The 16,280-nt window shown below is 33.6% G+C and overlaps 1 pseudogene across 1 annotated transcript; it reads right to left on the reverse strand.

The window, feature by feature from the left end:
• Positions 1 to 6,005: 6,005 nt before the first annotated feature.
• Positions 6,006 to 15,936, reverse strand: LOC143548852 (putative LRR receptor-like serine/threonine-protein kinase At1g56140; annotated as a pseudogene). The gene is made up of 25 exons (XR_013138024.1): positions 15,872 to 15,936; positions 13,679 to 13,862; positions 13,228 to 13,299; positions 13,040 to 13,111; positions 12,885 to 12,956; positions 12,729 to 12,799; positions 12,572 to 12,643; positions 12,410 to 12,481; positions 12,260 to 12,331; positions 12,160 to 12,186; positions 11,149 to 11,193; positions 10,881 to 10,952; positions 10,729 to 10,800; positions 10,573 to 10,638; positions 10,426 to 10,503; positions 10,300 to 10,344; positions 10,155 to 10,216; positions 9,423 to 9,540; positions 8,438 to 8,564; positions 7,600 to 7,795; positions 7,388 to 7,525; positions 6,840 to 6,958; positions 6,567 to 6,777; positions 6,257 to 6,488; positions 6,006 to 6,165 (listed from the first exon to the last, which is right to left on the reverse strand). The product of XR_013138024.1 is annotated as a putative LRR receptor-like serine/threonine-protein kinase At1g56140 (transcript).
• Between the last annotated feature and the right edge of the window lie 344 nt (positions 15,937 to 16,280).

A 16,280-nucleotide genomic window follows, 5' to 3' on the forward strand; every position in this document is an offset into this window, starting at 1 on the left:
AAATGTAAAAGTTTATTTACATTTTCTCTCTACCGAAAACATATATAAAAATTACTAAAAAAATGTAAAAAAAAAATAGCAAAACATTTTTTTTATGTTTTCGATGTTTTGTATTAAATATAACAACATATATTACATGTAACAAAAAAACGATGTTATATAGGGTTTTCACCGGTTTTCTCAACTCAAGAGGATTTTCAAACTATACTTCTCTTGTGTGTGTGTGTGTGTGTGAGATGGTTCAGTGGATAAATCATTTTAGTGTGAGAAGTGTGAGAAATGAATTTAAACCATTGATTATGTTTAATCTATACTTCATAATGTTAATTGCAATCTTGTAATATATAAGAAAATAATTTATGAGACTTTAAATATCAAAAGAGTAGTTTAGTCTTCCTATTTTATGACAAACATTTACAATTAATGAGTTGTTAAATGTTGGCTTCAATCATTTAATACTTTCCATTGCCATAATCCTCTAATCCAAAATTCAATTACCAAGAAAACTTGTTTTTATTATATTGTTTCTGTTTTTTTGTTTAAATGCACTAAATATATCACGATTTTCATACAGAAGAAGCCTACATTCTTAATTAGATAATAAAAATAATGTGATTCATCAATTTATTTGAAAACAAAAAAAATATGGCTTCGTTACAATACCAATTGGGGCAACTGATTTTGTGTTCAACTAAACCTACAGTTTTTGTTTAGTTATTTCAAAATTTTTGCTTTCTTTGACTACGAGTTCCTAACAAAACAATTTGACTTTGGTTGGAGTGTAAGGTTATCTTCTTTTTGTGTAGGTATACTTTTAATCCTTTACTTTAGTAGATTTTGTTACAAAAGGTGGTTGTTCACAAATGTGAAAACATCCATAGACCGTGTAGGATGTTTTCAACTTATGTAGTTATATTTAAATACAAACAAGAATGATTTCTTAACTATGTAGGATATTTTCAACTTATGTTGGGATATTGTTAATGAGAATGCTTTATTATTCGTTTAATATAACTAACACCTACGTAGGAGATATTCAAATATTATTGTGTATGGGTACTTTAATTTTGTGCAAGAAGGATTATATGCTTATTTAGATTTTTTATTTGTGTACTATGATTAACACTTGTGTAGGATATATTCAAATAGCATGGTGTATGGATTTATTAAAATGGTGTAGGAAAGGTTAAATGGGTTCTTTAATTTTGTGTAGGACTTAAAGTTGTTGTGTAGGTATAAGTTATTTGTTTGTGTTTTATGTAGTAACATTTTTGGCATCCTATGTCTATAGGTTGTTTATTTTGTTGTGTATTTAGTAACTATGAAACTTTGTATGATTGCTTTCTTAAATTTTAATGCGTAGGAAAACTTATTTTTTGTGTAAGATGTGTATGCTTTGTAGGATAACAATAATAATAAAGAAAAGAAAACAAAAAAAAATGAATTCAGGAAAGAGACATAAGTTTAAAACTAACTTGACTTTTGGGGAATATCGAATTTTGTTTCAGAGATAAAATACAAAAATTATGACTTTAAATACGTTAATAGTATTTGATAAAAAAGTATTTAAAGATAATAATATTGTTTGGCAAAGTTACCATATTTATACCTACTTAGTAAAAATATAAGTATTAACAATTTACTAGTCTAGCACTCTTTCTTACAATTAAATAAAACAAAAAGAAAAAAAAATCATAATTGGTTAAAACCATTTCTCATATTTCTCACACTAAAATTACTTCTCATATGAACTTAACTCTCAATATATATATAAAAAAAAACCCTGGCCCTACGAGGATATCCGGTTGACAGCAGTCTATTAAAGTTCAATGCTTAATTAAAACAGACATTGGTTAAATGAAAAAAAGGTGGTATAAGCATAAATCAGTTACAGAAACATAATTATTAAAGTCCATGTATCGTATAATAACTATATTAAAGTTTAAGGTTAAGGAAAAAAAGTTGGTCTAATAACAATGTGACATGTGGCCTGCTCACGAAGGAAAACTTTTTATGTTTACGATTGTAAAAGATAATAACTAGTGTTTTACCTGACACGTTCTGGCAACGTCGAAACCCGAATGTTGGTAAAACCCGAGAGCTACGATGGTGAGTCAACACAAATTCGATCAGTGTCAGTTACGTTCGATATGGTATATACATCGTTGGTAAAACCTGAGCGTTAAAATCCAAAAAAAATTTCGTCAAGTTAACATATAAAAACCTAAAATACTTAACAGAGTTAAGTGGATAAATCACCCATGTGGTTAACACCGCTTTACAGGAATCAACCCTGTGATAACGATTTTGTATATATCACCCTCGTGGTCTGCATTGTTTAGCAATTGGAACCAGCCGTTAGTCGGATGACCACAACAAACGCCACAAACTTAACTTAACCCTGGTTAAAATTAAAATATATTACCTAGTTGTATTTTTCTTTTGAGCGACAAGCATATTATTATTCTCGCCTATCTTTGTTGCTAGTATAGAGTAAATGATGGCATTAATTCCCCGAGCCACTTGACGGTTCACCCACCATGAAAAGGTTCTAAAATGAAATTAAAGCGCGTCACATCCTCATACGTAATCGGACCCACCATCACTCTCACGTTTTTGCAAGTTGCTACTTTGTAGTGCACTCTCTCACATTTTCCTTTATTTGCTTGCATTATCTCCTATTATTACTTAGCATTCGCATGAAAGTTTAAGCAGAATATTGAATTAAATTAGTTTAGTCATGTTCTTGGCTATTTTTTTTTTGAAGTCTAACTCACTCTAAAAGTCTATTAATAGATTGATATCTTGAATCAGTTTTTATCAGATCCCAACCACACCAAATGGAGATCGCCCTCCAAACAGCCTTTTTTTCCCCTGAAACCGCTCAAGAAATACATGGTATGTTGATTCAGCCAAGAAGTTGCAAACTAAACAGTAAGGAAAAACTGAAGACATACCTCTAACAATTAAGTTAAGGTCGTGGGTGCGTTCAGCCACCATCACTAGTGATGTCCTACGTGGACAAAAATGATGGAAATGAGGTCATTGAACACCACGTGTGAAGAGAACCCTCACGCATGTCACACTTGATTTTGGGTTAAAATTATACTGTTGACGACAATAACTTTAAAATATTATATATATATATATATATATATATATATGGGAGATTTCAAATGAGAACCCCTTTGAGTTTTAAGAACTCGAAAGAACTCAGTGTAACGATTTTTTTTTCGATTTTTTTTACACATGCGTAATATATGTAAGTTACATACACGTAAAAAAATTACAGAATTTTTTACACGCCGAGTCGACTTATTACACATGTGTAACGGACGTAAAAATTAGTGTAATCACTTACAACTTTATTCTCTCTCATACTTTGACTTTTTAGTCAGATTTAATCTCAACCACACAATCCAATCCATTTAATAAAATGTGTGGCTAATAATTGAGTTATTAAGTTCTTAAAACTCAACATGGTTCTCAAAATATATATCCCCTATATATATATATATATGGTCTTAACCACTAGATTTTAGATCCAAAGGTCTAGATCTATTTTTACTCTTCCGATAAAACTATCTCTTTTTACTTTAACCTATATAGAAAAATGTTAAAATAAAAATAAATAGTTTTCTAAATCCTGGATACCAGGAAACCATTTGGCATTTTGGAAACTATTAATCTTGAACATAGGTTGAGTAATGGAGAAAGGGCAGATGTGGCAAACAGTGGATGGGTCAAAAATCACAAGACCCAAATTGTTTTTTCTACTTCTATGTTTTGGGTTGGTAATCCAGTTCGGATCGGTCAAACAATAAAAATTATATATTCAATCATTCAACTTATTATTCTTACACATAAAAAACAATTTTTTAAACAAGCAAAGACAATGTGGAGAGGACATATGAGTATTTCAAAAAGAGTCACAACTGTGAAGACCTTTAAGCTTTGTGGTGTTTATTCCCTTCCGCTTCATTTTCATTCAATCTTTCTTTTGAAAAAAGAATCAATTTTAGGTTTTCCATGGTAATTAACCTACACGTATCACCACAATAAACAAAAATTCATATAAATATCACACATTTAACACCATAAAATAATTTTTAAAAAAAACTTAACCTATTGCCTTTAAGTTTTAATCTAAAATTATAACACATCAAATTCACATTCAAATACATAATTCACTTAATCAAAACACACATATTCCTAACTAATGACCGGAGACCAAATTCAAGCACCAATTATTCTAATAATTTCAAACCCTAACATACCAAATCAGAAAGGAAAAAAAAAACGTTGAGCATGTTGCTTGCCTAATGTCTAAATCATGACTCGTGAGCACTCGTGGCTCTTCCCTGGTCTAGCGGTCTAGGTCTTCTTCAAACGGTTTACTTTTGTTCGATTTCAATTTTCACACCTTAGCGCCCAGACAAAAACTCTTCTGCTTCAGTTGCCCGATTAGGGTTGGGAGTGTAATCTTATTGTTAGTTTTTTCCTTTGGTTTAAAAATCATTTGGGCTTGGGCTTTTTTTTAAATGGCCTTATGGGGCTTTTTTTATGTTTACTAGGTAAACGGTTTCTCATTCTTCAGCTTTAAACAGAGTTTATTTAAAAAATAAATTTAAGTGTGGGTAGAACACAAATAATATGGAAGGGCCGAAAAAAAATAATATAGACGGGCTGGACTAATACATATATTTATTTATTTATTTATTTTTATTTTTTCCACAAAATTTACCCTAATGAGTGAAAAAGCTGGTTAGGCCGAGGCCCGGCCTGCCCCCTTATAAGATCCGTCTTTGGTGGCGAAAGATGGAGAATGAGGGAAGTGAACCTTACCGCATAGCCTAACCGCGATCGGTGTCCAGTTGTGCACTAATTTCCAAATGAAGCATTTTGTGTTAATTGGAATCCAACTGTCCCAATTACAAAGACGAGTTGAATCGTCCCCATACTTCAGTAGCTAAGACGCATCTCAACCCACCCTTGACCTAAGAATTTACCAGCCACGTCCCCGGTCGTTCTCCAACTATCAACCTTACAGGCGTGAAACGAGTACATCATGACCATGATCTCTTTTCAGGCCCGCCTAGTTAAACATCTAGCTTGAATCTGGTACAATTTCCGGCCCCAACTTCCCTAACAAGCATACACCTTAAATCAAAACCCATCGAAGAGAAACAATGTATCGATCTTCGAAATTATAACCAATTACTCAGATCAACAACTTCACAAGAAAACAAATGAATTAGCTACTTTCCCAATGTCAAAAACAACCAGTTACACAATGTCAATAAATACATTGGGCCCCAACAAAAATAAAGAAATTTAGTAACATAATGTTACTTTCTTTTTATGAGACAAAAATGTGACCTTCATTATGAACAAACGATGTGGTAACAAAATATAATAAAAATTTGTATGTGTCCTTAATTATGAACAAAAACGTTGTGGTATTCAAAAATGCAACCATATGAACAACAATAATCAACAATGGTATCACCTTCCTTCTCTAAGACTCCCCTTGCGTATAACCTCCGACAACATTATGGGTGATGGCATGGAATCCACACCAGTTGAGGTTGTGTTTGTAGTTGCAGTTGCAGTTGCAGTTGTAGTCATTATAGTTGTATTTTCAGAAGACATAGGTTCTTCATCGTCAAAAGTGTTGGTAATATCATTAAAATCCCAGTCTGTCAAATAACTTGGCTTTGTTGTGACCGCGGGTATTTCAACGTCACCTGAAAGCATTGTAATTACACGCGACATTGTGGGCCTTAACGCGGGTGATGCTTGAACACATAAAAGTGCTACACCTATCATGCGAGTAGCTTCTTGTTCGTTAAAAGACGGCAAAGATGGATCTATGAGTTCCAGGTACCGGTTGCTTTCGTATAAAGTCCATGCCTGCAAAATACCATAAATTCTTTTGATTGTTATATATGAAATGAAATTATGAACAGATGCCTTTTGAGGCTAAATACATCCCCAAGGCCCAATCAACTTATCCATGGTAAGAGATACTTCTGTTCAGGGTCCAGTTTGTCATCATAGTTGGGCCTCCCACTAACAATCTCCAAACACACAACTCCAAATCCAAAAGCATCAGCCTTTGATGTTAGATGTCCACGCATTGCATACTCTGGTGCAAGATAGCCGCTATATATGATCCAAATCATAGACATTTAGTTAGTTGTGAAACAGAATTAACATATTTCTTTAACAAGGCTAGAAGAGTATAAAAACTCACATGGTTCCTGCAACACGAGTGCTCATGTGGGTTCGCTTATCATCATATAATTTTGCTAATCCAAAATCAGATATTTTGGGGCATAATTCTCCATCAAGCAATATATTACTCGCTTTCACGTCCCGATGCACAATTCTAGGCCTTGATTCCTCATGAAAATAAGCTAGTCCTCTTGCTGTTCCCAAACATATATTAAAGCGTGTTGACCAGTCAAGGCGCACATTGGTTTTTCCTAAATAATATCAAGATATTCAGATTTTGGTAATGTGATGGGAGCAAGCATGTGAATTATATTAAATATTTGACATACCAAAGAGTGCTTGATCAAGACTTTTATTTTCAAGATACTCATAAATCAAAAGTCTTCTAGAGCCTTCTACGCAAAAACCATGCAACTTTACAAGGTTCCAATGTTGGACAGTTGAAATGGTTGAAATTTCGGTTATAAACTGACTCCTTCCATGGTGTGATGCTACTGACAGTTGCTTAACTGCTACTACACTTCCATCATTCAGTATACCCTGTGACATATCATAATTTATTATTAAATTATTATGCAACCAAATATCAGTAAATATCAAACCTTGTAAACAGGTCCAAAACCACCCTCTCCTAGCAAATTAACACTACTGAAATCTGCAGTTGCAGCTTTCAGTTCCGCATAGGTGTAAGTTTGTACTTTAGGTCCAATTCCAAGAATTTCTGTTAATAATGGAAAAAAATATGTATTAAAAAAAGATAAGGATTGCCTTCAAGAAACATAAAAGAAAAATAAATTACAAAAAAATGTCATCTTTGTACCTACTCGCATGTTTGGTCCTTTATTTTCAATAACTAGTTGGACTTCCTCTATGTAAGTGTTTTGTAACAAATTAGGTCTTTTACAGTTTACACTAACTGAAATTAACTTTTTTCTGTTAAGGACAGTTTGGTCTTTTAACCCCTAAAGGACTATTTAAGAAATTTAAAACTATTGATCTTTAAATTATTTAATTAGTTAGTGTAAACACTTACATAAAGGATGACCAACGTAATTATTGAAGATAAAGAACATAACATGCAAGTAGGTATAAAGATATAAGACGTGTATGTAATTTTCTCAATAGAATATTAAGAAATCATAACCATTACCGTCTTCTTCCCCATGTTTTGACCTTTTCCTTTTCATGTAAAAACCAAAAACTAAAAGCAGAAGGCTGACAGCCGCCACGGAAGCTACAATACCAACAATCATTCCAGTTTTGTTTGAGCTGCTCTTAACTTTAAAACCTGTGATTAAAATAATAAATAATTAGTAATCACATAAATCAGCATAAAATAAGAAAAGTGTGTATTTCATGTACCTGGAGAAACTTGTATGGCAGAAATTAAAGGTCCATAATCTCCTTGCTCAGGTATGCAGCAGGTCCCCTTCCCGGCCCAAAACAGATGAACTTCAAGAAAATTTTGTGTCACAGAAACATCAAACTCCTTTTCAAGAGCTCTTCCAATACCGCCTGCCTCTTTTGATATATCAAAATCCTTCTGTCTACGGTTTCCCTAGAGAAATTGACAACGAATTTAAGTTGCTTTTTTGAAAAAGTGAAAAAAATAAAAATAAAGAAGAAACAGTATTTAAGTTAAGTTTCAAAACATATGAGAGAACTTTAATTTCTAGTTAGTTTTCTTGCCTAATATCTAGGCATGTAAATGAACCAAACGTTTAGTGAACTGTCCGGCAGGAAGTTCGTTTTTTTAATAAAGGAACCACCATGAACACATGCTTCACTCGTTCATTTATGTTCATGAAAGTTTACTTATGTTAGTTGATTTATATTCGCTTATATTTTTTTATGTTTGTTAGTTTACTTTTGTTTAAGTTCTCGTTCATTAATATATTCATTTAAACTTTTTGGGCACATTATAATTTAGTCTAGTTTTAGGCCCAACACATTATTGTTTACATTTAGTTTTAATTGGTTTTAGCTCAGTTACGTTTGTTCATCTACATTAGTAATGTTCGTTCGTCTACGTTTGTGAGCTGTTCGTTTACACTGTTAATAAACACACATAAACAAACACGAACACGAACACATCCATTCTTAGTGAACTAACTAGAACAATAAAACCCGATTCGTGTTTGCTCAGTTTGTTTACAAGCCCCTAATTCAGATATATTTTCAAGGAAAATAAAGAAATAACCTGGATGTATATATCAAACATGCGTCTGCCATGACCCGTCCAGGTGTTAGGTGTTCGGTTAAAAACAGTCTCTGCAAAGAAAAGTCTTACAGTATACGGCCCGTTTACCAGCCCTAAACCATAGTATCTAACTCAAAACCCGTTACAATTATTCTCTATTGATCATCTGACCAAGCCCTGTATTTATAATCTAACTCTAACATGGTGACCAAGACACTACTATATTAGTTATATTACAACTAGGAAACTAAACCAACTTGACCGACTTGTCAACTTAGGCCCTTCAATATTCACCAACTTGTGAATACGGTCTGGAATTACCAACACTAATTACTCTAAAAAAAATTAAATAATCAAACCCTATTAAAACACAATCTCTTAATTAAATATATAAGCTAAACCATCTTTATCCACGATCTGTTCACGTGTGAAACTAATATGGATTAACCCTTTATAATTTAATGGAATATTGGTTTTAAATAATCTCAACTACGCCCTATTGATAAATATCAGTTCCAACTTTACACTTGCCTGCTGACAGTCCCAACTATTGGTGTATTTGTTTTTAACGGGTCGCGACTAACAGATGACTAACTCTGTTAGTCTAATGCTTACGTGGCACGCCTAGTTGTCAAAAAAAATCTTCGTGGCAACATTACATGGCATTTGATGATGAGTAGGCTGCCTTGTTGGACAATCACTAAACACAACTTATCATCTTCATCAGATCCACTCTTTGCAACCCACCACCAGCCCACCACCCCTACAACCATCGCTGGAACACACGCCGCAACCGTCGCCGGAACACACGACCACCACCATGTTCATCCCCTGCAACCACCACCGGAACCCATAACCACCACCATGTTCATTCCCTACAACCACCACCGGAACACACAACCCCCACCATTATCTTATTCGTCGGCCACCGGCGGTGGAGATCCAAACAGAAATTGTCGCGACCACCATGTTCTCCGGCCATCACCTGCAACTTTGCTTGGCTTCTGTACCTGCAACTTCCGCTCGATCTCTGTGCCGCACTCTGCCGCCACCGTCTCGTCTGCAACTGTTGCCGAAAACACCACCCTCTCCTACCCCTTCAACTGAATCTCAGGAATTAGACTAAAACTGTCGCCGAATATCACAAAGAAAGCAACAATTAGATCCAAAATTAGTTTGACAAAAACTTGTTGCGAATTAGAGTTAAAAGAGGGGAAATGAATGTTGATCTTGAAGGAGACCCGATCTAGACTCAAAATTAGTGTGGAGATGTATGATTTGGGGGTTGATTTGATGATTGTTGTAGGTTGATAACGATATGATGAAGATGATGATAAGTTTGTGTTTAGTGATGGGTCCAACAATGCAGCCCACTCAGCATTAAATGCCACGTAATGTTGCCATGTAGATTTTTTTTTTTGACAACTAGGCGTGCCACGTAAGCATTAGACTAACGGAGTTAGTCATCCGTTAGTCGCGGCCCGTTAAAAGCAAATACACCAATAGTTGGGATTGTCAACAGGCAAGTGTAAAGTTGGGACTGATATTTACTAACAAGGCATAGTTGGAATTATTTAAAACCAATATTCCTAATTTAATTGGCAAATAAATGGAAACAAAACCTATCTGATAAATAACTTGTTGGAGAAGTAACTTGCTCCCCAAGTCTTATCTAAAAATAGTTAGAGATAGATGTGCAAGGAAACATTGAACTTACAAGGTGCTGTGTTCCTGTTGCAAGGAAAGCCTCGTTGAAGACAGTTTAATCCTGGGAAAATACTGCAAATGGAGATGCAATTACTCAATAACAATATAGAACTTTCAACATAAAGTTATTATATAAAGGGTATTTAAATTATTACCTTATGTTTGTGCTGTCAAATATGAAGTTATTTGCCACCAAATTCCTGAAATAACAAGTATACATTTTAAGTTTAAAGTTATAAGTCACTAAAATCCTTAAAGTTAATGAAGAGAAGTAAACATACAATTGCAGATTAGCTCTTGACCACATTGGAGTCACCCATTGAGGGAAAGATCCCGACAGTTGATTGTAAGACAAATCTCTGAAAATAAAATTTCATCAAATCAAGAGACTGAAAATCTTAAAACCTTGTTTAAAGAAAAAAACTTACATGTTCAGAAGATTTGTGCTTTTATCAGGAAGAAGAGAACCGGACAAGCTGTTGTTTCCAAGGAATCTGATCACATTAAGAACAATAAACAACTTTGTATAAGTGAAACAGTTACATTTATCAGACATTGTAAGGGAAGGTTTAGTAATAACTTACAGAGATACTAGAGAGCACATAATTATTAATGTTTGTGGAAGTGAACCATTTAAATTGTTGAAGCTTAAATCTCTGCAAAACTCAATAAATAATGAATGAAATTTAGTAGTAGAAATGTGAAATTATTTAATTAGTATTGCATTATAACTTACAGTGTAACTAGTTGTTGTAGTTGATTAATGTCTGACGGAATAGGACCAGAAACTAATGCATTTCTTATAACTCTGGTCAAACATTAAAAAATAGTTAGTAACATGAAAATTGAAATATACACAAGAAGATAGGCATGCATGATGAATTAAAGGTGGCAATTTTGACCCATCTATATAAATGGGTCGATTTGGGTATGTCTTATCTTTAATGGGTCAGACGGGTAAAATAGAAAATACAGAGAATTGCACAAACGCCCCCGTGCCTTACAAGTCAGTTACGTTCCTCAAACTGGTAATAAAATCAAGATATGAACTCACAGGTGCTGTTTGTTTTTCAGAGGTAAAATGTCAGAAGACTGCGAAACCACATCTGCCAACATCTGTAGCAGAAGAGGTGTACCAAAACTCTGCAGTCTGCAACAAGAAGACTGTTTGTTTTTTAATAACTGCAGACTACCAAAACTATTCTAAATCTATTCTAATCTAATCTCAGAAGACATATAACAAGTTAATGTTTGATATATTAGCTAGCATTCACAGTTCAAGTAACTTCAAAGCAATTATCTTTTCCACAAACTAACGCCTAACATAGCAACAATTATCAAGTAAAATCATGAAAATGTTTATAGCATAAAAATAACAATCAAAACACGTATTCATTACCACGAGACAAACAAACACACACTCTGGTTCAATAAGCCCTAACAATCACCAAAATCAATCAAAACATGTATTAACCACTACGAGATAGCATAATCTGGTTCAATAAACCCTAAAATCACCAAACTCAATAATAATAGAACTTACACACCAAACATCAATAGTAACAAAAGGTATGAAATTAAACCTGATATGGGGGAATAGAGGACGGCGGGGTTGCAGCGGTGGGGCGGCACTGGAGCAGTAGAGCGGCAGCGGCAGCGGCAGGTTGCGGCGGTGGGGCGGCGGCGCTGGAGCAGTGGAGAGATGGGGTTGCAGCGGTGGGAGAGTTGGGCGGCAGTGGAGCGACGGGTTGATGGTGGGTGAGTTGGGTGGCAGTGGAGAGGATGAGGGGATTAGGGTTTGAGAGTGTCTGATGGAATAAGAAAGATGGAAAGAAATTGGTTAGAAGAGGTGAGAAGTAACAATACCAACACTTCTGGGAGAAGAGGGCGCGCAGACGTTTTTTAATGAAACGTCTTCGGAAAAACAAACACACTGCAGAGCCCAACGTTTGCGCGCCCTCTTCTCAGTGCAGACAAAAGAGGTGGAGAAGTGCTTTTGAGGAAAAACAAACAGCACCACACTCTGCAAATCACTTATTCTCCTGTAAAATTTCATGTAGTTTGATTAAGTAGAGGAAGAAACATCAAGAGAAAGAGTATGTATATGTAGCTCACAAAGAGGTCAATGAGGTTAGATTTGAAAAACTAGCTGGTATAGGTCCTTCAAAATTATTCCCTTGAAGTCTCCTATAAAGTCAAAACATATGCAAAATGAGTAGTCTACATTTTTGTAACTTCATAATTGTGTACTATAACCATTCTTACAGTTTCTGCAATTTTGTCCAGCTTCCTATAAAAGAAGGTATCTTTCCAGAAAATGGACTGTCTGAAGCCCACCTGAACGTAAAAATAACCGATCATAAAATACCTGGTTTTCACTTATTTCACAACAATAAAAGAATATTCATGGGACAAAAACAAGAGTACATCTCACGCATTTTTGTGAGGTTGGCAAATGTCGAGGGAATCTCGCCGCCAAGGCCACAACTGTCCAGATAACTGCAAAATTCAGTTAAGATTATATGAATTAGCTTCCAATCAAATACTACATATATCAATAATTCATATATTCAAAGAAACATACAGTAGTTCCATCTTGACTAGGCTTCCAAGTTCTGGGGAAGAGTGCCTGAAAATCTATTGGAACTCACAGCCCTGAAACAAACAGGCAACTTTAACCATATTATGTAAAGATCCAACTTTAAGTAGAAAATGATATAAATGTAAAGATCCAACTCACAGCATAATTAGGTTCTTAAGAGTTCCAAGCTCCCTGGGTATGGTACCAGAGAATTGATTGTGTGCTAATGACCTGTTAAGATCAATCAAATAATTAAAATTAGTATAGACACATGTCAATTCGAATAAATAATTTAATAAACCTGCTAAACTTACAAGTAAGTCATGGCAGACAAATTTCCAAGGAATGCAGGCAAGGTACCAGTGAATGCATTTTGATCAATTTTCCTGCAGATATAATTGATTGCATATGATATCATCACTGTGATGGAAAATAGACCATTTTAAGACTAATGTTTGAATTTGATTTACAACTTTTCTTTAAAAAAGAAGGAAAATCATACAATACGGTGAGATAAGTTAGAGCAGCAATCTCTTCAGGAATAACCCCTTGCCTGTTAAGTTTGCCCACTTTCCTGGATGCATAACATGACAAGTTTAACAACACTTAATAATATCCTGTATCCAAGTCAGATCCCACTGTGATTCAAGTTTCAAGAACCTTATTTTTTTAATGTGAAATAGTTCGTAATTTACGTTTATATATTCGTTTCCATTGAAATTGAAGGCAAACGGGCAACAAGCTATGCCGCTAGCCCCTTTTGGATTGCAAAACCAAGTCTTTTATCAACTACATGTATCGATCTTGAAGTCATAGCATTACTGCGCATAACCTTATTTAATTTTATCCAAAACGCGCCTTTATATGGAAATTCACAACAATGTTGAATGTAATATCCTCAAGGAAAACGAAACGACGAGTGAGCAGGCGATTCAAGGAAACAAAGGACTTACAGTTTAATGATATGGCAAGTGGTGTTGCTGTCAAAGCTGCAATTACATTCAATTGCCAGATTGTTGTAATCGACATCGAAATCTGGTCCAAGAGCTGTCCCACTGCATGGTTCTCCGCTGATGTTCCACAAGTTCCTCGGAATTTGAACGTCCCATTGTTGAAATATCGAAGTTAATGCCCTCACTGTTGTACCATAGTCAAAATTATAATATTTATGATGTACAAAATATTGATCACCTCGTATATTAATGATCAATGCTACAGATTTCATACATACCAACAATGTTTATTGATTGATGCACATGGATTCGTTTTCTGGGTTGAGCATGCAGCCGTTAATCGACTATAAAAATTTTATTAACGTTTTTTAGTGTTTTTATAGGAAAATGTTAATGTTGGTATTTGTGGAAAGTTTAGTATTGTGCCCTGAAGAAAATTTCTTTTTTATTATTTACAAGAGTAGAAACTCATGTGTTAAACAGGTTAAATAAATAAAGCATTGAATAGTTTATTTAGACAACTATTAATTAAATAGTTAATAATAAAAATTTATGAATTATAAAATGATTTTTGAGACGAGATATAATTAAAATTACATGTAACTTTCTAACTAATAATTATATATATATATATATATATAAAACTATATAAGTGTGTGTGTGTGTTGAGATAAAATAAGAGACTTTTCCTTTGGGTCATATAATTGTGACACATAACACATAACGTAACCGGTTACTAATTTATTAGATATAAAAATGAAAATGTTTTACAAGAATTTTTTATTCTTTTAAATATTAAAAATTTAGCAAGATATAGCATTCAAATTTGTATGGTATGTAAGCTTTAGAACTATTTATTGCGTAGCATGATTCAACGGGTTGACGGGCATAGATGAAATATTTGGAAAGAAGAAAAAACCTATCTCTATTTCATAAAATTTCATTTTTCTAGTACTAAAATATAAATATATATTGATTGATAATAAATGAATCACAAAGGTCAATGCATGCATCTTAATAAATGCATTGAATGTGTTGACATATGCTAAAAATTATTTAATATATCGACGATGACACCAAAAGATATTTGTAGCTCAACATTTGAAATGATTTAATAAACACAATAGTTAGTGAGTAATTTTTTAGTATGAAATCTACAAAATGCAATAGAGTTGTTACAGTTTATGCTATGAGTTGTTAAAAGGGTCAATTTTTTTTATCTGGTCATAAATTACTATCATATTAAATTATAAATATATAGCCATGGATACTTAAAATAATGTCACATATGTATTATTTTACTTTTACCTATTATCATATATATCTTTTAAAATGCATTCATTAAACAAAATTTCACAAGAGAGTAAAAAATACCATATTCAAATACTAAAATATATTGTTAACAATACAAATATAAAATAACTATTTAAAATACTATAAGAGGGTTAGGGCGCTCTTGGGTAATGCTAACGGGTTGAGTTTGCCTAGCAAGTACACTGCTGCCAACGATGCCAGTACCAGCTAAAGTCTTCCATTTCGGTTACTTGTTGCCGCTAAAATGATGATGAGAGAGAGAGAGAGAGAGAGAGATGTGTGTTGAAAGAAATAGGAGTTGTTAAGGAAAAAAAAACAAAAAGGATGGGGATGGTTTTTCGTAAGGAAATTAAAAAAATATTAGCCTTTTTAAAAGAATGAGTTGTTAGTTTACTTTTGAATTAAAAAAATGTTAACTTAATAATTAAAATATGTATATATATATATATATATATATATATATATATATATATTAACAATTTAAAGCTAAAAAAAAGTTAAAAAAATAAAATAAAAATAGTAACAAACACCTGTTTATAATAAGTTTATAATTTGTAGGATAAAGGAGAAAAGTTATTTTATTTTATGCTTTCTCTATCCAAAATCCTCTAGAGTCTAGTCAGTCAATCCTAGATTCCTAGTTGAATATAAAGTCGCCAATTTTGACAGCTTTATTATTACCATTTAATTTAAGTCGTCACTTGTTGGCAAACTGGAAGAGGTAATCTAAGCTTCATCTATCTACATGAATTATCAATTAGGATGTGTTGATTATGAAATAACATGACCTAATTGATCATGAGCTAAAATCAGATGGAAACAGTTGAATTGTAGTAAGTAATCGATCGATCTAATGAGGTACGAGAGAGTTAACATAACCTTCGGAAGGATCTGTAGTTCGACAGTTGGATTTCCGAAGCATTATGATGCAGAGAACGGATATGATGAACAACTTCGAAAGCCATCGATAATTGAGAAGAAGACGACGACGACTTGAACTGAAGTTACAAAGGTGTCTATCTCTAGTGTACATATACACTACTAACTTGTGTAATCCACCTTTAGCTTCAACAAGTTTGATGAAATTTCTAGGTCAGGGGTTCAACAACTTGTGTAATATACACTACGAATGAGTTAGGGGCCTAAACCGGTTCGGGTTGTAAATTGAATCGAATTGGGTTGGTTAATTTGGGTCAAAACGAGTTTGAGGAGAAACTAGTTCGGGTTATAGACCGCTTCTAATGAGCCTTTCCTTAATGGAAACTAATGTAAATATGAAGTTTACGCA

Source organism: Bidens hawaiensis, unplaced genomic scaffold, assembly GCF_021521415.1.
Source record: "Bidens hawaiensis isolate Kalapana, Puna unplaced genomic scaffold, B.hawaiensis_p1.1 tig00015256_1, whole genome shotgun sequence".
In the NCBI taxonomy this organism is placed as follows: domain Eukaryota; kingdom Viridiplantae; phylum Streptophyta; class Magnoliopsida; order Asterales; family Asteraceae; genus Bidens; species Bidens hawaiensis.